The sequence below is a fragment of the Carassius carassius genome, chromosome 29, assembly GCF_963082965.1.
Source record: "Carassius carassius chromosome 29, fCarCar2.1, whole genome shotgun sequence".
NCBI lineage: Eukaryota > Metazoa > Chordata > Actinopteri > Cypriniformes > Cyprinidae > Carassius > Carassius carassius.
Window position 1 is genome coordinate 13228511 of NC_081783.1, and position 24233 is coordinate 13252743.

At 37.0% G+C, this 24233-nt stretch overlaps 1 long non-coding RNA gene across 1 annotated transcript; it reads left to right on the plus strand.

Moving 5' to 3' along the window:
• Window positions 1-478: 478 nt before the first annotated feature.
• On the plus strand, window positions 479-8120 carry LOC132110132 (uncharacterized). Its single transcript, XR_009424597.1, has 5 exons — window positions 479-506; window positions 4384-4465; window positions 4822-4907; window positions 5006-5056; window positions 7468-8120. It is a non-coding gene; the product is annotated as an uncharacterized LOC132110132 (long non-coding RNA).
• Window positions 8121-24233: the final 16113 nt, after the last annotated feature.

Consider the following 24233-nt stretch of genomic DNA (forward strand, 5'->3'; position numbering starts at 1 on the left):
GTGAGCGAAACAAACCCTGACTGAAAGAAAGACTCCAATCTCCAGGTTTAATGCAAATAGTTTTAGGGTAAAAAACTAAAAACAAATAAATAAATACAGTTTCCTTATAGTAAACCATAATCAAACATTCGGCAAAGAAATGCCCTTGAAACTTAGTGGAGTAACGTTACTGTCGAATCGAGCATATGGTTAACTAAGGTTAGCTTTTTTAGCATATAATACTCCCGAATGCAAAACAAAATAATACCAATAAGTTACCATGTTAAAGTATTCCTCTCAAACATACGTTATTATGAAATTCGAAATGAAAAGAGAAAAGCACTATTTACCTTTAAATACGGTTAGCTGGACGATCAATGAGCACGCTGTTGACTCTGGAAACACGTGTGCCTGGCTGCACTGCCTGCCGTAAACGAACACGGGCTCACAGACTGTCGTAAACGCGGAAGTCAATACCATGTTTGGGCGATAGAGGCATAGCAGCACGTTTTGCTATCCAATATCATGTAACCCATCTTATTCTTGTGCGAGTTTTTCAAAGAAAATATTGGACTGGAAAACACTAATCCAGGCAGGCTACACACTTATTCAGAGGGGGTTTGTTTAAATTGCATTTACACAAATAACTACTTCTGACTGGCCAATTTCTGAAGATTGTGCCAATGTAGTTTACAATCAGTGATTAAAAACAAACAAACAAACAAAAACCCTTAAATTAAATATATTTTAGATTGACATTGACAGCTGTTTATTGATTTGTGGATATATTACGTAACAAATGTGGTATTGTTTTGGCAAATTTTAAAGTTTTATTACATTTTTGTTCCTGAAATCCACTCTCCTGATGGGTTCATTTAAAATAACCTTTTGTTTTTTGTTTGTTTTTAATAAAGTAGGCTATCTCAGTCTTAATAAAATGTTTTGAACAACACAAACTGAGGATTTAATTCCAGATAAAAAACCAAGATCAGATTTTGTGATCTAGCCTAAAATCAGAATCTTTTTTTTTTTTTTAACAACCCATTTTCAAGATTTGGTCCAATCCGATGGCCAAAGAGAATATATAACAATAAATATTTTAAAGCTATTATACCTTTTTAAATATATTGTAACATTCTCGAGACAATAACGAGGCATTTAGCAGTGTTTACGGCTGTTGTCAGCCACAGCCACGTCGTAACACCCGACTTATTCAGAGAAGCACACAGCAGGGAAATCTTCTGCCCCTCTTTCCCCAGGACTCCCCTCACACACACCCTAGGGACAGGGCTTGTCCCAGCTCACAAAGAACATTTAATAAAAACAAAATAAAGTAAGTGCAACATTAACATGAACACATTCCTTTAGCAACAGAAACTCTGTGAAATCATTTAGCTTATTGTATGTTAAATTAAAAATATTTTAGAGTTGAGGTTTTAGTACATTTTTGATACTATGCTTAATTTCTACAAGAGTTTTTCCCTTAAAAAGAACACACACAAATCATTGCCATATTCATATGAAAGTTTAATTTTTTTCTGAAAATGACTTATATTTTGAAGAAAGTCTATAGAGTCTAAATGACCTGTCACCCATGCAAGAAATATGAATGCATGCACTGAACATACAGCAGAGGTCACTCTTGACACACGATGAGCTGAGCGGCGTAGATTACAGTATTTCTGAAGGGGCTGTAATGATAGTGAGGGAGCAGAACATTTGGATTCTGATCAGGGAACTGCTGGCTCTCCTGGGTCTACCCAGGAGAAGGCAATATCAGTAAATAGAAGTCAGTTTCCCCCGAATCTCTACCTCGTTTTTTTTTTTTTTTTTTTTTTTTTTTTTTTTAGTTTTTCTTGAATGCCGCAGGCAACTGTCAGAATCCAGCATGGGAACTTGAATAGTGTACCAAAGAAGAGGGAGAGAGCGCTAGACAGCCAGAGAGAGAGAGTACCCTACATCAAGAGGAGTGCCGCAGTTTATGAGGAGCTTATTATAACCTTGTGTTGTATAGCTTGTACCACAAATACCTTTACACTTTCCTTAAACCTTTTAGAAAATAAATCCTGCCTTTATACCTGCACATCCTCGAACTCAACAGTGACTGGAATTTAGACTTTATCTCTACTTGTCTGACTGAGAGACACTACGGCATCTGAATGTCAATATTTGATGTTGGGCTAGCACACACATGCTCAGAAGCCATGCTGCTTTTCATTGAGGAGATGGAAGACATACAATGTTTTGTATGTGCAAAAAAATGTGTCTGAATGAATGACACGGTTTCAAAACAGAACTGAAAAACAATACTTTGTTCCTAACACACTTTATATTCAACATATACATATATGCACATGATGAGACTTTCATACTGTGTATGAAATGTTGAATAATATTGAAAATATTTCATTTTAGAAGAGCCAAAAATTTGATTCATCAAGGACAAAAACATTCAAAAGTAAGGTGTCTTTAAAATGCTTGCCAATTGAAATTCTTCATGCTTACTCTTGCCAGAATCGCAAGTTCTTTTTACCTTGGAAGACTTGTTAAAAATTCCTTTTGCTCCTTTCAGGACATGAACCATGTGATTTAATTGCACTAATGTGGAGTAGTTCGTATCCTCTCGTATCGATTTTGTGGTTGGGTAATCCGTGATTGCCACAATGGTCAGTCAGATTATGAGGAAAGAAGGCAATGTGGCCTTTTAGACTATAATGGGGGGAAAATCTGTTAATTGCCCCTGACTGCTAAAAGTAAATTAATTATTGATCGCTTACGCTACTTTTTTTTTTTTTTTTATTATTCCTTTTTTTCTTTTTTTTTCTTTTTTTTTTGTACTAGTATAGTTTTACAAATCCTTTTATCTTCCCTAAGTGTAAGTACATTTCCGCTCTGGCATAATTATACACGGAGGGAAGCCCATGGTCCACCGAGCACCTAGATCCAAAAAGTTGTTTATTCTGGATTTGTTTGGGATGCTTATACCAAAAGATGTCTCTTACATATTTTGTTCATTTTCGTAATGGGTCTTATTTGTAACTGAGAAAAAGCTAATTTTTGTGTTTAAATTAATTCTAAGTCTAGCTAAACTTTTTTTCCAAAAAAAAAAAAAAAAAAAAAATATATATATATATATACATTTTTATTTTAATAATATTAATTTATTAATTTTTATTTATTTATTTATTTTTTACATATAGGCTAAGTCATATTTCTAGTCATCAACAAATCCTGATTTATTTTATTCATTTATTTATTAAAATAAACAAAACAAAAAAATCACGGGTTCCACAAAAATATTAAGCAGTACAATTGTTTTCAACACTAATTATACAGTATAGCCCAGCACCAAATCGTCATACAGGTATTAGAATTATTTCATTATTTCATGTGACAATGAAGTCTGGCGGCTAAAAAATCACAAGTGACATTTTTTTTTATTACTCATGCTCAAGATCCTTTTTTACTGCACAGTACGCAACTTGGCCAATTATGAATGAAACCCAGTGTCATTGACTCCTTTATTCCTCTCCCTTGGGCTTCTGTGCACAAATAGGCCTACTACCGTCATTACCTGTGGATATACGTGTGGAGACAGAAGGAAAGAAAGAACATTCCTGAATGAAATTACTTATGTGGGTGAGGGCTCGCATTCAATCTGTGTTCAGAAAGACACTGAATGCAAAGCACAGATCCAAGCCAACCCAAGACTGCATCATTATTCTGGCCATTGATTTTCCACTGGGCCTCCAAAGGGCCTTGTACTCTTTGAAACGAAGTATAAACAAAGTACGAGCATGATATAACAGCACTTTTATTCTCCTTCAGGAGGCAGCAAGCCCGATGGATTAGAGGTTTCACTCAAAAAAACACAAGTGGTGTGCATGTGTGTGTCCATTTCAAATGGCACACTGTTCTCTCAGCCCATGTGAATGACACTCGTTCTGTGATCAGGTTGAGTCAGTGCATTCTGAGTGGGAGAGGAAAACTGAGCGTTCAGGGACATCTGAAGACAGGTCATCTGATGCTTAGAGCCAGGCTGTGATGCATTCTGAGTTGGCATTTCACCTCTCGAGATGAGAGACGATAAGAGATGGCATTATGTTTGGTTTCCTTTAATGCTTTGACAGGCTGGGTCCAATTTAATCAAACTGAATGAAGTGTTAAGACCAAGAGTGGGAAAAACGGCAGTGATCAAAGTCATTTCTGTTAAGATTCCAGAGGTATTTTTTGGTTTTGTGTCGGCAGCCGAGTTTATTGTAGTTTACAATTTAAAAAGGCATTAAGAAGGAGTCTAAAAAGTCAGATTTTTGACTTTTTCTACATATTCAGTGTCTGTATCCAATCCATAGTCAAGAATTTCAATGAGTCTGTAACCATATTCATGTTTTGTTTTTTTGTCAGACGGACTCTTTGATTACATTAAGAGAATATCACCATAATGGTACAGCTACAAATGGGAAACTAAAAAAGGCCATGCCACCAGGTCAGATAATTGTTAGACAAATCTCTTTTTTTTTTTGGTACTTTGATGTTGGTAAATCAAATTCTTTAATGTATTGTAATTGGTTCCCTTTGATATCAAACAGATTTACACATTCCATCTTTGCCTCCACACTTTTTCTCCATTCCATTCAGCGCAACAACGATGACCAAGATTATACCCTGAAAGCACCTATACATACAAATAGCAGTGTCATTAGAGCTGAGAGGTTTTCCATGCTCTCCCTGCCCCTACTGTTCATCCACACAATCCTTTCAACAAAATCAGAGACGATAATGTGTATTATTAGGTTTCCCATTCTTTTTAATAAGTGATGGAAGAGTGCATTTTCTTTCCAGGTATTAGACTGGTCTGCAGGGTGTTCTCAGGTGCCATCACTGGATAAACTAGACCGAGGGACTTTTGAATTCTTACATGGCTCACAGTAGGGTAAATAAATTGTTAATCCTTAAATGATCATCTACAGTTTACTCACTCTCATGTCATTCCAAACTTTCTTTTTTTCTGTGGAAAACACAAAAGGTGAACTGACTGGGGATGCAATCTCCAAAAAAACTAAAATAACCTTAATGTGTCAGTGGTGGCATGACTTTGGAATTCTCAGCTTTGATTCTTTGTTGACAACTAAAATTCTCAATGGTAAAGAAACAACACCCCATCAGCAGGTATAAGGAAATATCAAGTCTTGCTGTGTCTGCTGGGCTCTGCTCTTGGCACTGCATGAATCAGCACTGCTATCCTCGGCAGAATATTTTGGATAAAGCAGATATTAAATATAAATGGAACCATATTGGGCACAAACACCGTGTCTATTGAAACATTGATGTGACATAAAATGGAAAAGTGATGAGGATTTATGGAGGGGGGGGGGGGTTATTTTTCTCCAAAATGGCTTGGGAGGAGCAGCCGCAGTACACAGTTTAAGAAGTATGATTCAAGAAATAAATATTTAAAAATGAGAGACATATTTTTTGTTTATTGGGCATGGGTACCTACCATGCATGCTGTATAAAATGTATGACTACATTTTGTAATGACATTATATCCAAATTCAATCAAAATCGGAATTACTAAATTAAGGTTTTGGGGTTCACTCAAAAATTACATGCAGGTGTCTTGAAGCAAAGTTAGAATTAACCTCTGTAAGAAGGTGGACCTCCTGAAGTATGTGTGTGTTTCTCTGCTATCAGATGAGATTAAAGAAACAAACCTCGAACTTTACTCTCTTTCTAAATGTTAGCGATCTTCTCAGTGTAAACATATATCTAATCATGGCACGCAGTTCCTTGACATTTATCAGCTGGTTCTTTCTCAAGCAGCTTACACTACACTTATTACAAGTAAAGTGCTTTTATTTGTAAAGTTGTGACCTAATGGTTAGAGAGTCGGACTCGCAATCGAAGGGTTGTGAGTTCGAGTCTCGGGCCGGCAGGAATTGTAGGTGGGGGGAGTGCATGTACAGTTCTCTCTCCACCCTCAATACCACGACTTAGGTGCCCTTGAGCAAGGCACCAAACCCCCAACTGCTCCCCGGGCGCCGCAGCATAAATGGCTGCCCACTGCTCCGGGTGTGTGTTCACAGTGTGTGTGTGTGTTCACTGCTCTGTGTGTGTGCACTTCGGATGGGTTAAATGCAGAGCACGAATTCTGAGTATGGTTCACCATACTTGGCTGAATGTCACTTCACTTAAACTTTGCTCGAGTCCTTAACTGTGGTAAAGCTATACTACTGTATGTCCTCAGTGGCTCTCAACATCATGGTTCACCTATATATTATGGAACCTTTACGATTCTTAATGGGAAAGTCCAACCATCACTGAACATTTTTATTATTTACTATAGCCTTATGTCAAACCCATATGACTTTCTTTCTTCTATAGAGCACAAAAAGCACATTGCCACTCTATGCTGAAGGTATGAAGCATGTGAATAAATTAATTTAAAAAGTCACATTTAATAAAAATAAAACAAACTCTAGAGCAGCTTTGTTTGAGAAACAGAACAATAATTAATTATTGACAAAATAAATCCCTGCATCCAAGCCCCTATATTAGCGTGTTCTTCTGAGAAGTATAACGAGTCATTTTTAACAAATTGCTCTTTTCACAAAGCCGGTCTTAATGATTGTTCACAAAGAGAAGATTCTGTCAACAAGTTAAATTTCAGTCTGTTTCATCACGCAAATCTATCGTACATCTTCAGATGATTTGAAATATGCTACACAGGTCATATGAATAACTTACTTTTAAACAATTGCTAACATTCTTACAAGACAAAATCTTCATTCAGCATGACAGATCGGTGAAAGATGCAGGAATAAAGTGAGGCCTTATTTCTGTGGTAATGCTGTTTAATTTATTTTATATTTCAGTTTTTATTATTATTATTAAATAATTTTTTATACATTTTATTAAAATGTATTGTTAATTTATTTCACATTTTTGTTAAATAAATCAATTTATTGAAAACTTATATGAACTTTCCATGCTACTCACTTTATAATTAATTAGATAACAGTGGATAGTAGTATCCAAATATAAATGGCATGCAATAATATTTAAATTTGCATGTAATGTGTCACTGCTACCCTCCTGCCAACAGCAGCTCATTATTATAGGAGTAGTTTACCCAAAAATGTATTTCACTTATGTTATTATGAACACTTTAAGGAGAAATAATGAAAACAGTTTCTGAGATCTGCTGCAAAGGGCAAGGATTTTCAGAAACCACAAAACAAAATATCAGTGTGATCCTCACACCAAGCTCAAAAAGGTTCGGCATATGCTGTAACGTACATGTCATGTGGAACTTTATGGTTCTTTTAAAGTGTTTTTTTTCTGTTCTTTGTGGAGCTTGACAGCTGTAGTCACTGAACTGCTGAAAAAGTACCTGAAAAGTGTTTCACAGGAAAAATAACAGCATACAGGTTTGGATCAACATAGAGGTGAGTAAGTAATGACAGAATTTTTCCTTTTTTTCTGCAGTATGCACAATGCTCTCTCACACATGGACTGGATTGCACAGCATGCTTCAAAGATGACAGACCAAGATTCTGAGAAACAAAAGAATCAGCCCAGACCAGACCTCAAAAAATCCCTGGCTGCAGAACTGAGCACCAGCAGAGATGACAGATTTCAAATCAACTGATATGAATGGAATTGCAAGACCTCCTAATGCTGGCCTTGGTAAATCTGTCTAAAAGATAGAAGGCGGGGGTGAACAGAGAGAGAGAATATGGGGTTCATTTAAGCACGGACACTTCCACCCACACTGATACTGCAGCAGCTCCTCATCTGCAGTTCAATGTTAAACAGCATCATCCATCCTTCCCCTCACCCTCCTCTCTCTCCATCTCTGAATTCTGCCCGTTGTGTCCACAGTTTTTTTATTGCAGTACGTCTAAAGTGTCTTCTGGAACTCTGCCTCTACCTTATGTTTGTTTTGAAAAGTGGACGAAAAATTAATCCTTTGATATGGACATTTGTGTAACTTGGGCTTTCTTTTTTTTCCTTTGAAATAATATAAAGAAGAATAAAACCCACACAGTACAAACACATGGCTTTATCAGATACAGTTTTCAGAGCAAAGAAAGAGATGGTCCTTGCATAGAAAACAGCGTTCTTTGCATACAGTCAAATATTCCCAGTATATACTACATACTGTACTATCAATGTTAATTGCTTTTATATGTGCACACTATATTCTATATTTCATAGTTGGACATTTGTACTACTTTGAAGAAACAGTTGGCTTTTTGATCAAATCGTTGTCTTTTTTTTTTTACTCTACACTGATGCATTCGCTATACCACAAAGGGAAAAAAAATATTGTTTTAAGCATATTTATATTTGACATGCACAAATAAAGGTTTTTATTGGCAGCTATGGAACCTTGAATTCTGAATGAATTCTTTTTTTTCTTCCGGCTTTGCTACCGTTCGGACGTTCTAGCTTACTGCTCTGCGCTTTGCTTCTTATTTCTGTACTTTTCTCTGATCTTTCTAAGATTTCAACATCAGCAGATCAGCACAGTGCTCAAACAACAGATTTTTGGCACAAACGCTAAAACTAAAAACTCTTTGGGACTGGAATAATACTACCAAAAGAAGACTTTGCCTCCCACTGCCAGCAGCTTACATTACGGAGATGGGAAAACAACTGCCTACATTCAAACAGAAGAGAGAAAAAATGCCTCCTGTTGGATCTACTTGTTGCATGAACCGCTGCAAACTTCTACAAAGGATTGTGATTCTTGAAACAAAGTTATTTGCTGGACTTCCAAAACAGACGGAACACTTAGCAGACCCTCGTCATGGACCCTCTCAGCATACAGCCGGTGAGTCCCATGAATCTTCTGAATCTCAACAGTTTATACCAAGTGTAGAGGAACAAGCCGAAACTGATCGCCACACTAATCGATGGCACAAACAGGGAGCGAGACCCAAAGGAACACGAGACATCAGATTGTCACAAATTTCTCGTATTGCTGCTGTAGCTTCCTCTACACACACAAAGGTGGACACACTCTAGACTTAATCATCAGTAGGGGTCTAAACATTTCATCCATTGTTATTAAGGACATAGCACTATCTGATCACTTCTGTATTTTCTTTGATATTTTGATGTCTGCTACAACTGAATCGGTCTCTGTCAGAAGGAGATGCATTAACGAGAGCACAAGTGTACTATTTATGGAGGCTATATCTTTAACACCAAACATTTCTGCAGACTCTGTTGATACTCTCCTTGATTCCTTTAACTCAAAAGTCAAGAATGTTATTGATGATATTGCTCCAATAATAGTAAGAAAACAAACAGACAGAAACCAGTTTGGAGAAGATCAACAGCAGTTCAGACTATGAAAAGACAATGCAGAAAAGCAGAGCAGATGTGGCGGAAGACAAAATTTGAAATTCACTATAGCATCTATAAAGACTCCCTTCATGCTTTTAATGTGAAACTAGCCACAGATAGACAGAATTTCTTCTCAAACCTTATAAACAGTAACTTAACACTCGTACTCTTTTTGCCACTGTTGAGAGACTGACAAACCCCCCAAGTCAGATTCCCAGTGAAATGCTCTCAGACAGCAAATGCAATGAGTTTGCATCCTTCTTTTCTGAGAAGATCATCAATATCAGGAAGGCGATTAGCACATCCTCAAGTAATGCAGAGGTCAGACAGATTATGCCACAATATCAAAAAGATACTATGTCTATTTTTGAAGCAATTGATAGCAAAATTCTGGAAGACATAGTGCAGCACCTAAAATCGTCAACCTGCTATCTTGACACACTTCCCACATATTTTTTCAAAAGTGTGCTTAACTGCTTAGAAGCAGATCTTTTAGAAGTGGTGAACGCCTCACTTCTTTCTGGGACATTTCCAAACTCCTGCAGTTGTTAAGCCCCTCCTGAAAAAGAGCAATCTTGATAACACCATTTTGAGCAATTTTAGACCAATATCTAATCTTCATTTTATAGGCAAAATTATAGAAAAGGTAGTTTTAATTAGCTGAACAAACTCAAATGGATACCTGGACAATTTTCAATCTGGTTTTTGACCGCATCACAGCACAGAGACAGCACTCATTAAGATAATAAATGATATTCGCTTAAATTGTGACTCTGGCAAAATATCGGTGCTGGTATTGCTAGATCTCAGTGCTGCATTTGACACTGTTGATCATAACATACTACTAGAGAGACTGGAAAACTGGGTCGGGCTTTCTGGGATGGTACTCAAATGGTTCAGGTCATACTTAGAAGGGAGAGGCTATTATGTGAGTATAGGAGACCATAAGTCTAAGTGGACGTCCATGACATGCGGAGTCCCACAAGGGTCAATTCTTTCACCGCTCTTGTTTAGCCTGTATATGCTCCCACTAAGTCAAATAATGAGAAAGAACCAAATTGCCTATCACAGCTATGCTGATGATACCCAGATTTACCTAGCCTTATCTCCAAATGACTACAGCCCCATTGACTCCCTCTGCCAATGCATTGATGAAATTAATAGTTGGATGTGCCAGAACTTTCTTCAGTTAAACAAGGAAAAAACTGAAGTCATTGCATTTGGAAACAAAGATGAAGTGTTCAAGGTGAATGCATACCTTGCCTCTAGGGGTCAAACAACTAAAAATCAAGTCAGGAATCTTGGTGTGATTCTGGAGACAGACCTTAGTTTCAGTAGTCATGTCAAAGCAGTAACTAAATCAGCCTACTATCATTTAAAAAACATTGCAAGAATTAGATGTTTTGTTTCAAGTCAAGACTTGGAGAAACTAGTTCATGCCTTCATCACCAGCAGGGTGGACTATTGTAATGGGCTCCTCACCGGCCTTACCAAAAAGACCATTAGACAGCTGCAGCTCATCCAGAACGCTGCTGCCAGGATTCTGACTAGAACCAGAAAATCTGAGCATATCACACCAGTACTCAGGTCCTTACACTGGCTTCCAGTTACATTTAGGATTGATTTTAAAGTACTTTTACTCGTATATAAGTCACTAAATGTGCTAAAACACTAGTGACATTTAAATCTAGACTTACAACTCATCTGTTTAGCTGTGCATTTATTGAATGAGCACTGTGCAATGTCCGAACTGATTGTACTATATTTTCACTGTTTTTTTTATTTATTTTATTTTATGTAAAATCATTTTCTAACTGTTTTAAATTCATTTTAAATAAGTAAATTTTTTAATAATTTTAAAAGTTTTAAAATTGCTTGTTTTAGTCTTGTTCATTATTATTTTACTTTCTTTTATGTAAAGCACTTTGAATTACCATTGTGTACGAAATGTGCTATATAAATAAACTTGCCTTGCCTTGCCTATAGCGTCCATAGAAACTTTCCTTTCCACAAAAGTGGACATATATTACAATACTATATATTATATAATGGGAAAAGTTTCTTAAGAGTTTTAAAATGTTCTTCACACTAAAAACCAACCACCAATGGATCCTCTGCAGTGAATGGATGCCATCAGAATGAGTGTTCAAACAGCTGGTAAAAACAACCTCAAGTAATCCACAACTTCAATTCCATCAAGTAAAGTTTTGTGAAGTGAAAAGCTGTGTGTTAGTATGAAACAAATTCATCATTAAGGTGTTTTAACTTTAAACCATCACTTTCAGTTCATAATCCATAATTACTCTTCCTCCAGTGAAAAAGTCCATACCCCGTTGCCCCCTCAAATCAAAAACCACCAACTTATTTGGTTACAGCTGTTTTTGACCATTTTTGCTTGTAAACAGTGCTTTTATCTGTGCATTTTTGTCTCCTGAGATTACTTTTTCTCTGGAGAAAGCAATATTATGGATCAAAGACTTGTATTTTAACCAGAAACAACTGGCCTGTAGGGTGAGCAAATTAATAGCAAATTTCATTGAACTAAAAAAATAAAAATAAAATGTTTTTATTGTAATGGTGCATCCCAATGTGCCTACTATGCCCTTAAAGTATGTACTCTTATGGTGAAGAAGAGTGTGTAGAAGAGTTGGCAAGCTTTGGGACATACTATCACGTCACAGAATTGTATCATTCACGGACCACTCTGCCGCATAGTTACACGCACCCTGTCACTGTAAACTGGTCTGTCAATCATCTTGTCACAGTTAACATTCTCCACATTTCATTTAATATAACTTCCCAATATATTGGAGAAGAAAGTAGCAGCACTTGGTCGCCAGCTGTGGATCTTTATGTGGAGAATTTTTATTCAAGATGACCAAACAGATATTTATAAAAACATAAAAAATTAATAAATACATTTCTTTTTTTATCAGGTTTAAATGTTAATTATTAACTCAAACCAGTTTATCAAGTATCTACTTGAGTGTCATTTGCACACATCTGCCATGTTTGTTCAACACTTTTTATTTGTGTTTGTAGTTCTGAACCAAATACTTCAGTAAAGTGCAATGGATTGTGGGCAATATTATGCATTATGTGCACGGATCCACACTTCAAAAATCAACCTGAAATAGTAGACCATCAGGGGACTTTTGGCTCAGTTTTTTCAACGTACTATGCTTTGGGATTCTAATCTCACATATTTAAAATGGTTGTATGAACACACGTTTGCCATTTCTTCTTCTCATTCTCACATCTGCGTACTCTCTCTTTTTTCTTCTTCTTCTTCTCTACATAGCGCAATCTACTGGTTGTCTATATATCTATGTCTATCCTGGCAACCAGTTTTTTTTTTTTTTTTTAATTTTGGTCTTTCCTCATTCAAATATATATTGGTGCTTAAGTGCCTGTTTTTTTACATAGAAAATAGCTGCTCAAGGTATTTCAAAGATGTCTGCTAAGTGTTATAAATATTGGATGTATACATAGAACATACATGTATAAACAGCTCCTCAAATACCACCCCCCCCCCCCCATTCACCCTGCCTCATATTTCTCCTGTGCAGTCCCTTTGCATAATTCATCTGTTTTATCGACACGCAAAGAGCTCTCGTCAACACCGGCTAATTTTAGCAAGGGACAAGAGGAGGCTTTGTGATAATGCGAAAAGCTGTGCAGTGTCTTTTTCTCCTCAGACTTCAAGTATATGTGGATATGTGTGTGTATGTTTGCGGTTTTCCTCTCAGAATTCTATCACTTCAGTGTTTTAACGTAGCTCGCTTTTATCTCTGCTTCACCTTTTTTCATTATTTTCCCCTTTTTACCTCAGTTTCTCTTTACATTTCCATTTCCCCTTTGGTTTCCAAGAATATTTCAGTTCATCGATGCTCATTTGAGCTAGCATACTGGTGTAGCGCATTGTCTTTACAATGACAGGCATGTCAGTGCATAACAGTAGGGGTCCTTGTTTCTTTGTCTTGCCAATTATGCCCTGCCTAGCTGCCTTCCTTTCTACTGCAGATAGTGGTAGCTTCATATCGTATGGAATGTTTTATTAATTGGAACGTCTGGAAAATATTGACCCCGGTATTTGTCCAACCTAATCGTGTTTACTGTGCTTCCCAGCGGCATGTAAATAATCCCAAATCAGCTTTAATGAGTTAGGAGAGAGTTTGAACTGCCTACGAGCATGAAGCGTGGATGATTCGAGCTTTCGGAAAGGGGAGCAGTTGCTTTCTATCGTGTTAGCGCCAGTGCTATATAGCGCATGTTTGTAAAAGAAGAAGCAGTGATTGAGAGATGAAAAGGGTTGAAATGAACACGAGACTGCCATTTCGTGTGCACATGTGTTCATGTGGGAGTGTGCTGGGACAGTGCAGATAAACGTGTTTCATAACAAACTCATTTGATCTGATGTGATCGTTAGCATTCATGTTATAATTGATTTGGTCAGCAGAAAGAGGGAGAGAAAGAAAGGCAGAAATACAGAATCTGGATGTGTGGGTGTATAGATATATTTTTTGTGCATATCTGTTCATATATGCTAAGTACTGTGGGTCATAACCAAGTGCGAACATCGTGAAGAAAATCTAAAGGTTAACTCTGCTGATTCTTGGAAAAGTGATGGATTCACTTTTCTGTGAACATGTTGAAGAATATTCAAAGATTAATTTGGCAGGTTTTAAGTGCATTTGGCAGAACATTATATGTCTCATAATTCAGTGCATCCATGTTTTTTTTCTTTTGACAAATGATCTTCCTATACATGTCAATGACATAACATTATAATGCACCTAATGATCTAGGTGATCATATTTATTTAGGGGCTTGTCCTTCATTTCTCTTACTGACAGCTTCTTAAATCTACGTTCTAAACACAGACTCAGCAAATCTATGAATACCCGGGCAAATAAGATTCATGACCACATTAGGGCGATCACTAATGTGTGGGATGAGAAAAGGATAAGACAGAGGAAATGCATTGGCAGTTGAAATGTAATTTGAAAAGTATAATGCATCTTTTAACGCAAGCTTGGTTTGAGGAAAAAGATTATAACGATGGATCATTTTAGTCACTCTAATGTACTACAAAATCCAGAGCATTACTATGCACATAAGAGTAAATAGTCACTGGATTCTTACTAACATGTAATGTAATGTTTGTGGTTAGTGAAACACTGATATAAGTGTTTACAGTGCCAAACAAACATTTGAAAAGGAGCTAGAAAAATGGGATTTTAGAAAACATTGTGATGCTTTGGGAAACACATACTATGAAAACACATTTAATTAAACAAAAAGCTGTGTTCTGACTGGTATGTTGTGCATTAGAATTAATTGGCCGTAAACCAGTGAAGTTATGGAGGTGTACTAAACTAATGCATACCTTATAGAAGAAACCTGGGCTAAGTTTAATAAAATCCTCAGTCATAATTTCTCAATTCAGTAAATCATTCAGTGTCATTTAAATGTTTAGGGTTGACACTTTTTTAATGTTTTTGAAAGTCCTGTATGCTCACCAAAAGTGATGATCCTTAAGGAATCATTGTAAGATAGGCTACTGAACTGGTGCTGAAGAATTTTATATTTTTGTCAATATTAAAAATGGTTGCGCTACTTAATATTTTTGAGAAAAACATTAATTTTTTATCTTTGATGAATGAAAAGTTCAAATGAAAAACCTTTTTTATTTTTAATTTTGTAACAACATAAATGTCTTTACTGCCACTAGGGTAGTGTATATGTCATTTGAATGGAATAATACATGTCTTAAGTTGCTGGGGTATATTTGTGGCTATAGCCAAAAATACATTGTATGGGTCAAAATTATGAATTTTATTTATTATTATTATTTTTTAATTTATGCCAAAAATCATCAGAATATTAAGTAAAGATTATGTTCCACAGATATATATATATATATATATATATATATATATATATATATATATATATATATATATATATATATTTATTTCCTACCCTAAATATATTCATTAATTAATTATTATAATTTTTGATTAGTAATATGCATAGTTAAGGACTTCATTTGGAAACCGCAAAGGCAAATTTCTCAATATTTAGATTTTTTCGGACCCTCAGATTCCGGATATTCAAATAGTTGTATCTCGACCAAATATCATCCTCAAAAACAATATGTAAATGGAAAGTTTATTTATTCAGCTTTCATATTATGTATAAATCTCAATTTTGAAAAAAGACTTTTGTGGTCGAGGGTCACAAATAGTTTTGAACTACCTTTTGATATCTTAAAGAGGTCAAATGATGTTGTTAAAAAGAACATTATTTTGTGTATTTGGTGTAATGAAATGTGTTATGCGGTTTAAGGTTCAAAAAATGCACATTATTTTCTACATACTTTACATTATTGTTTCTCCTCTACGCCCCACCTTTCTGAAATGCATTGATTTTTACAAAGCTCATCGTTCTGAAAAGCGAGGTGTGCTCTGACTGGCCAGCTATCCAGTGCGTTGTGATTGGCCGAATGCCTCAAGCGTGTAACAGAAATGTTATGCCCCTTAACATACTGTCAAGCCTTGTGTCCCGGTCATAAAAACAACAACAAAACATTAAAACCCATTATAGACAAGGCATTTGTTGCATCAAATGGGGACATAAATACAAATTATAACGACTTTTACTGTTTTTTTGCTGTTGTGTTTCATCGTGCCACATAAACATAAAACCATGTCTGCATTTGAGATCTTAGAAACGACAAACAACAAGCTCTACTCTACACTGCTCAAAACTCACGTTTGAATCATTAGTGGCAAATGCTTTAAATATGAAAACGTACTTACAGACTGTGAGTCAGAAGTGCTGGCATTGTGGTCATCAGGAAACAGTCCTCCATAAAATGTGCTGCACACACCTGAATATTTGGGTTTAACTGTTCTTAAACAGTGTTGTAAATACAACTTAACCACTGATTTCTATGTGTGTCCTCTTTTGGAAGGCCAAACAAAGTATTTAGCTTTCACAATGAAACACACAGTGTCTTTACAACATGGCGGCTGCGTTGGTAGCAACAATGAAGTAAAGCCTTCTTTCTTTGCAGGAACGTTTGGGCGGCGTTATGCAAATCTCCCCACATCGTGATGTAGAAATGTGGGGTGTGTTTAAACAAGTCATTTTATGAGTGGGTGGACGAGTCTAAACTTTTATAAAGAATATCTCTTTGGGTTTGAGACTTTAGTCTTTAGGGGTTTGAGACTTTAGTCTAAATTACTCAACTTTAGGGATCTTAACTATTCAATAACAGCTTTTAACACTCCAAAGAGCAAGGAAAACTGCATAATATGATCCCTTTAAAGTGATATATAAAGGCTTATATAATTAAAAGAATTTTATAGTTTATCCATAGATGCATCTCATTGATTCTGTTTTATTTGTCTGCCATCATTCAGTTATTTAAACTAAACACCAAACTGTCAAAAATTATAAACTTAAATAGAATATTTAATACAGCACTTTACATTAATGATTCCTTTTTCAAAGACAATAAATGCATATTCATAAATATCTACATTTTAGCATTTGTGCACTTGAACAATGCACATACAGCCATTAATTGCACTATCAGCAGCCACATTTCATCATTGTAAACTCCCCTACTTCAAGAAAACTGCAGTATTAGAAACCACAGATTTTCCAGTGTACCATGTGACTTGCATAGTGAACTGTGACCTTTCATTTCCCTTTTTCATCTCTGAATAAAGACTTGACCCCATCTGTAGCCACTGCTGACACTTATTACAGTCCTCCGCAAGGGAATCGGCCCTTGGCTGCCTCTCTGAGGAGCACGGACCTGAGGTGGTGAGGCCTCACTTCAGTCCGTCATTGCGGCGACCTGCGTGAGTGTGTTTATAAGTGGCGGGTGTATTAGTGGGTAGGTGGATTTGAGCAATGACTGTATTTTAAACAGCCCCGTGGACGTGTACGTGTGTGTGGGCTGAGGGGTTACAAGGTACAATTTAGGTGAGATGGAGTAACATTGTGTGTGAGTGTGTGTTCTGTGTGTATCAGCAGTACTGAAGAGCACCTGGAGTGTAATGGAAAGCGGTAAGCAGTGTTGTGATGGACTACGCTGGAGCAGCCGGTGGCGTTCACCTTCAGACAGGGGTCACACACAGCCTCCACAAAGAGCCTGTAATAACTGTTCTCCCAGCCGGAGCTTACTGGTACAAAACAAAGCTAGAAAACAATCCACATGGGTGCTTAAACAGAAAAACTTGCACCGAACCGCAGGAATCTCGTTGTGTACATGAAGAAAGAATTCATTGATCTGGATTTTAATTGGTTTTCACTTCTTCCCGTCCAGCTTTTGTGAAGACTGAGTCAGGCAGATGTCAATTAGACTGTAGTAGCTGGCACAGAGTGCTGCTGGCACAGAGTGGGCAAGTGTGACGGTTCTGGAGATGATACCCTCTTCACCTCTCCAGGAACAGCTGGCCGTTGTCAAAAACCTCATTAGGCGAGTGGCGTGATGCAGAGCTGTTCCGGCTAGGTCAATGTGACGCATCAACACTCACAGTACTCCTGCTACTTCAACATTCAGCAAACAATTCATTGCATCAGCTGATCTCTTTTGATCTCTGGTAAGCAGGCCTAAATTAATCTTATTTTCAGTCTGCATATTTAACAATGGGAAGATCTTTTAACGCCTGTTCATACATGAGGATTGAAATCAGAATATGTGCCTGGAGTGAGCAGTGTAATGCTGGAGCATCTGTGTTCTCTCTCATTCCACAAAAACTCCGATATTGCTCCAACATGACTGCAACACATCAGCCCATAATGCAATTGAATGTCAACTAGAATTGTCAACAACAGACTATTGACACTCATAATGAAAGGAATTTTTTCATGGAAATTATGCAGAGAATGATAAATATAATAAAATAAAAATTATTTTAAAAATTATCTAATACAAATAAAAATTAATAAAATGTTGCCAAACTAACACGTCATAAAACATTTCAAGGGATAGGGATAAAAATAAATGTCCTGGCTTTTCCAAGCTTTATAATGGCAGTGAACAGTGGTTGAGATTTTGATTCCTAAAAAATTGCCCCCCTCGGCTCTGAGAATGTAGAACATAGATGCAGAATAAGCTTGAGGGTAAGTCATGAGGTGATTTTAATTTTTGAATGTACTATTAATTAATATGCACCATAGATTTGCATGTCTGAACATGGCAACTGGACATTTATGGAAACATAATTGAAGTAGTATTGATTAAAGTAGTAGTAACATTTAAATATATTTTATTATTACTTTGATATAATGCATAAATAAATTAAATAAATGTGCTTAAAACTTGAATTGTGTTGACATTGTAGATTTTTTTGAAATCCCAAGCAATCATATCATCATACTAATCCTACACTAATGTAATAGCTTCATTGTGGAACAGTAACTGGGTGCAAAGTGGTGGAGTTTTCTCACAAATGAGCATGAAATGGAAAACCTGGATTGAAGTTAGAGTGGAGTTATTACAGAACTCTGATTGAAAGTATACATAGAAAGAATGGAAGGCTTAAAGCTAATCTCACAGCAGAACTTCCCTCTGGCCTCTTTCCTATCTGTCCAACACAATGAACCCTCAATTCCATTGAGCATACTAACCCAAACAACATTTCATTTAATCATCCACACCCCCGCCTCCTTTCTCGCTCCACTTTGTCTGCTTGAAGAATAGACATGTGCCTTGTGGAGACAAGTCAGGAACTTTCCATTCCCAAAATGTAATCCCATCAGCTGTGGTGGACTAGAAGACCTAGCATGCCCCTTTCGATTGCATTCACTTCATCAAAACTCTTCCCGCGTCCGGTTCCTACTTTTGTAGTGAAAGTGGCCATCAAGAACAAAGCCACTGTAATGGCGTATTCAGTAGTGTGGATGGGGAAAACGGACAGAATTGCATTTCAGTGTCACTCTGCTGGTAAAACTTTCAACAGGGCCTTTTGCTCCCTCTTTTCTCTGAGGTTTGGATCATGTCCAGACATATCACCTGCTCATTCTTTTATGTAATTGTGAGGTCCATCCATATAGAATAATTTTACTTATTAATATACATCAGCCATCTACGTGGTTGCAATGTTCAGTCGTGTTATTTTTTATTTTTTTTAACACACATTCTCAGTGTCAGTAAAATAACTCAGTATGATAGTTTCAATCCAGAGAGGCCTGCTGTAACACCAACTAAGTATTACTTTCACATCTGAGCTTGAGAGCCATGGAATGGTTTCCCTTTTGCCTTCCAGCTTTACAATCTAACATTACACCAGGTCCTGTAACACATTCTGTGAATACATCACAGGGAAAATAGACAAAATCAACAAGATCACAGGCCCCTCGAGGGCAAATGCAGGCCTGATTGCATCATAGAAAGAGTGCACTGTCACCTCACTGCTCTTCTCCACCGCGGGAGTGTGTGAAGTGTCTCGCCTTGATCCACTGGTTGGCCTCTATTAAATGCTTTCAAATGTTGTTTCAAGTGTGGCCACTGTGGTTATATTTTCAAGTAAGTGAATGACATCAAGTTTCAGCATGTAAAAATCAATATTTATGGAATCAGTGAGGGAAAATTACCTGATATGTAAATGTTAAAATAAGATAAACAACAAACATTATGAGAAATAAATTTACAATAAAAACACTGATACCGACTGACGGAAAAGGGTGGCTTGCCCACTTCAGGTTGGTGGAGAGTTCCTGCCTCAAGTGGAGGAGTTTAAGTATCTTGGGGTCTTGTTCACGAGTGAGGGAAGGATGGAACGGGAGATTGACAGACGGATCGGTGCAGCTTCTGCAGTAATGCGGTCGATGTACCGATCTGTCGTGGTGAAGAAAGAGCTGGGCCGCAAGGCGAAGCTCTCGATTTACCGGTCAATCTACGTTCCTACTCTCACCTATGGTCATGAGCTTTGGGTCATGACCGAAAGGACAAGATCCCGGATACAGGCGGCCGAAATGTGCTTTCTCCGCAGGGTGGCTGGGCGATCCCTTAGAGATAGGGTGAGAAGCTCAGTCACCCGGGAGGAGCTCAGAGTAGAGCCGCTGCTCCTCCACATCGAGAGGGGTCAGCTGAGGTGGCTCGGGCATCTGTTCCGGATGCCTCCTGGACGCCTTCCCGGGAAGGTGTTCCGGGCACATCCCACTGGGAGGAGACCCCGGGGGAGACCTAGGACACGCTGGAGAGACTATGTCTCCCGGCTGGCCTGGGAACGCCTCGGTGTCCCCCCAGAAGAGCTGGGGGAAGTGTCTAGGGAGAGGGAAGTCTGGGGTTCTCTGCTTAGACTGCTGCCCCCGCGACCCGGCCCCGGATAAGCGGTAGAAGATGGATGGATGGGATGGAACACTGATACCTGTTTATTGGAGAGGATTACATTCTGATTCTTGCACTTTAAGGTTTCAGCGAGTCAAGATAATTTTTGATTGGACTAGCACCTAGCAGATTGTGTTTAACTTTGCAAGGCTGCATTCCAGTCGTTTTATTTTTTATTTTTTTATGCCCTTCACTCGCAAACTTCCTTTCGTCTCGTTTACTCAGATGTATGTCATTGATAACATTTCATGAGTGCCGACCGAACCCTTGCAATGTGCTGTAATCTGTGTTGGGTAAGTTACTTTCAAAAAGTAATTAATTACTATTACTAATTACATCATCAATATTGTATTTAAATTGTTAATTTTGTATTTAAATTGTTAAAGTGTTCCTGTAGCTAAAGTGGTAGAGCATTGCGGTAGCAAGGGCAAGGTTGGAGGTTCAAATTCCAGGGAACACATGTTAGGAACAATTGTTAGACTGAATGCAATGTAAGTCGCTTTGGATAAAAGCATCTGCTAAATGCATAAATTTAATTTAATTTTAAATTACTTTACTAATTACTCTGCATGAAAAGTAACATAGTTACTCATTAAGTAACTTAATTATTCAAACCGCTTATTAGGTACATCTTAAAATCCCAATAAACCTTAATAGAAATTAAACTCTTTATTCTTTCAATTTGAGTCAAACATAGAATACTTTAACCTTTTAGCTTTAAAACAACTGTAATACTTAAACATTTTTATAAAAAATGTAGCCTTCTCTGGTTAACAAATAGAAATACTCTGAATAACAAAATATCTGAACAACAAAAAAGCTTAAGAAAAGTTAAACAATATATTTCACTGAACGATCTAATCACACCAGTGTGATTGTATCAAATATAAAAAAAATATGATTTGCCTATTTTTGTCTTTTGAGAGCTGCATTAATAATTCACTTGGCTCAGAAATCTGAAAACTTTGAATGGACATGACGCCTCTGAAGTTAATGATAATGTCAGTTCATTTCTATATAACGTTGCTATCATTTATTCGCTGTTTGAATAACTGAATAACAAAATTTCTAATGTTTTTATTAAATTGTAATCACGTTCAATACAAATTCAATCCCATTAAACATATTTTATTAGCCTACATGACACACATGTCTGGCTGTTGCCTAAAGAGTTGGTTTTATTATCTTAAATACATTTGGCTGCTTTTAGCCTTACCCTAGAGTTGCTTTAATTTCATACGGATTACATAATCAGAGAATATTAGTTTTCGATTTGAATTTGTTCATTTAAAATTAGACACTTAAAGCTCAGATACAGGAGAGACTGTACCTCGTTACTTAGTAACGCGTTACACCCAACACTGATTGTGACATCCTAAGCCCTTGATAACTTAGAATCAGCTATTCAGTGGGTTTATTGTTTAAATTTTTCCCTTTACAAATTTCTATAGATATATAGGCATGCCTGGGCTGTTATAAAAGTAAAAAAAACTCCTGTTTGAAGTGGAGATAAATAATACACGATCTGCGATGATGTCATAATTGTGTTGCATTGTGGTCTATGGAGCGGCCTGAAGTGTGCATATGAAGCAGACTCTCTCCCTCTGGCAAAATTGAGGGGTTGAGGGTCTGTCCATAAAAACTTCCCTCGTCCACTTTGCGGAGTGGAATGCATTTCAAAATGGCAGCGGGGATTCCCCCGAGGGGAAGTGCTAAGGGAAGTTCACAAGTGCATGTCTAAAAGTGATATAAACTGTATAAAATGCCAGAAAAAGGTGATAAATATTACTTGTATTCATGTCATATTCCATCAGCGAGTAGTATAGAAGAGGCGATTATTTGGTGATTTGCAACGATTGATGAGGATTGATTGCAAGCTCACTTGAATAGTTTTGTTTGTGTCTCAAATTCGTTGATGAACCATGGAACATATATTGTATTTGCTTATTGCATAATATAACATGCTATGAAAATTTATGCAGTGGGAAAAATATTTGCTGTGTAAAAGTTCAGAAATGCTTTTCCCGTTGATTATCAGAGGGAAGATATAGCGCTGAGTAGACCCTCTGTAAGATCCGGATTTTTTCATTAATACAGGGTGAATGATTATTGTTTTATATTGAAGTATAATTCTTTATTTTGTACGTTATCAAAGTATTTTGTATTCCAAATTCCAAATTAATATCTTAGTTTTGCTTTATTTTGTAACATAACACATCCTCAACGCCCCCCCCCCCAAAAGCCAAAGCTACTATAAAATGTTTTTTCCCCATTGGTAACAGTCGAGAATAAAAGAGCCCAAACTGAAATGTTTGCCTGTGTTTGGCCCTTTATTGTGCAGTAGGCCATTGGCTGGCAACATATTAAACAAAGTGCTTTTTTATCTTATTTTTATTTATGTTTTTAAATTATTTAGTAATTATTTAAGCAGTCATAGCTATATTTCATAATTCTGGATCAGGTTTAACAAATTGTACAGTTTGAAAAATAAACTTTTTCTTTAAGTGTTTTAATTTCAAGTGGAACACCAAACTAAATCATTCTGAATTTACTTAATATGTTGATATTTTGAGTTTTACAGTGCATAAATATTATCTGAATATAACTGATAATGAATTAAGTTGGATGGATGGATCGATTGATAGATGCTGCAGATAATTCATATTCAAAAGGGACAAATAAGATCTGACAGAAAACAACCAAGATTCATTGTAAGATCCACTGCTCCTCTCCCAGGAACTCAAAACCATCTCAGCAATATAATGTGATAGGATTCAGCCAGAAAGAGGATTCTCCAGTACCCCTGACAGAATCTTCAGAGCTTGATGTAGAAAACAGCAGCATGTAGAAAACAGCGGGTGAGAAATCAGGACATCTAAATGGGGAGGCAGAACATAAAAGGACAGTAAATGGGCTAGAAATCGCTTGGCAGCACAGGATGGCACTTCTTAGGTAGAGTCTCCTGGAATATAATGGCTACCTGAGAGGAATAAAAGATTGAAAATGTTTTGTGTTTTAACACCATCAAAAGTTTTTCATTTTTTTATTTCAAAGAGAGTTCTCCTCACATGACTTCAACTGTAGCAGAGGTAATGCTGAGTGTCAAAGAGAGCTTGTACAGCTTTGAATGAGCCATCTTGCTGCTGACGATATTTACATAGCCCCCCTACAGTTCTCTAAACTGAATGATGTCACAACGCTGTTCATTTTTCAGGGTAATTAATTTCACCACCTGGCAGATAGAAAAAATAAAAGTGGAATTTATTGACCCATTTTATATTGTTGATGCAGGAGAGAAGAGGAAGAAACAGTCACAGAAGAGGAAACAAACAGTCATTATTATAAGTAGAGCTGACAGATAATGGGGTTCTCATCACATCTAATGTTCATGTAAGTGAAGTGACATACACCCAAGTATGGTGACCCATTCTCGGAATTCATGCTCTGCATTTAACCCATCCAAAGTGCACACACACACAGCAGTGAACACACACACCGTGTACACACACCCAGAGCAGTGGGCAGCCATTTATGCTGCAGCGCA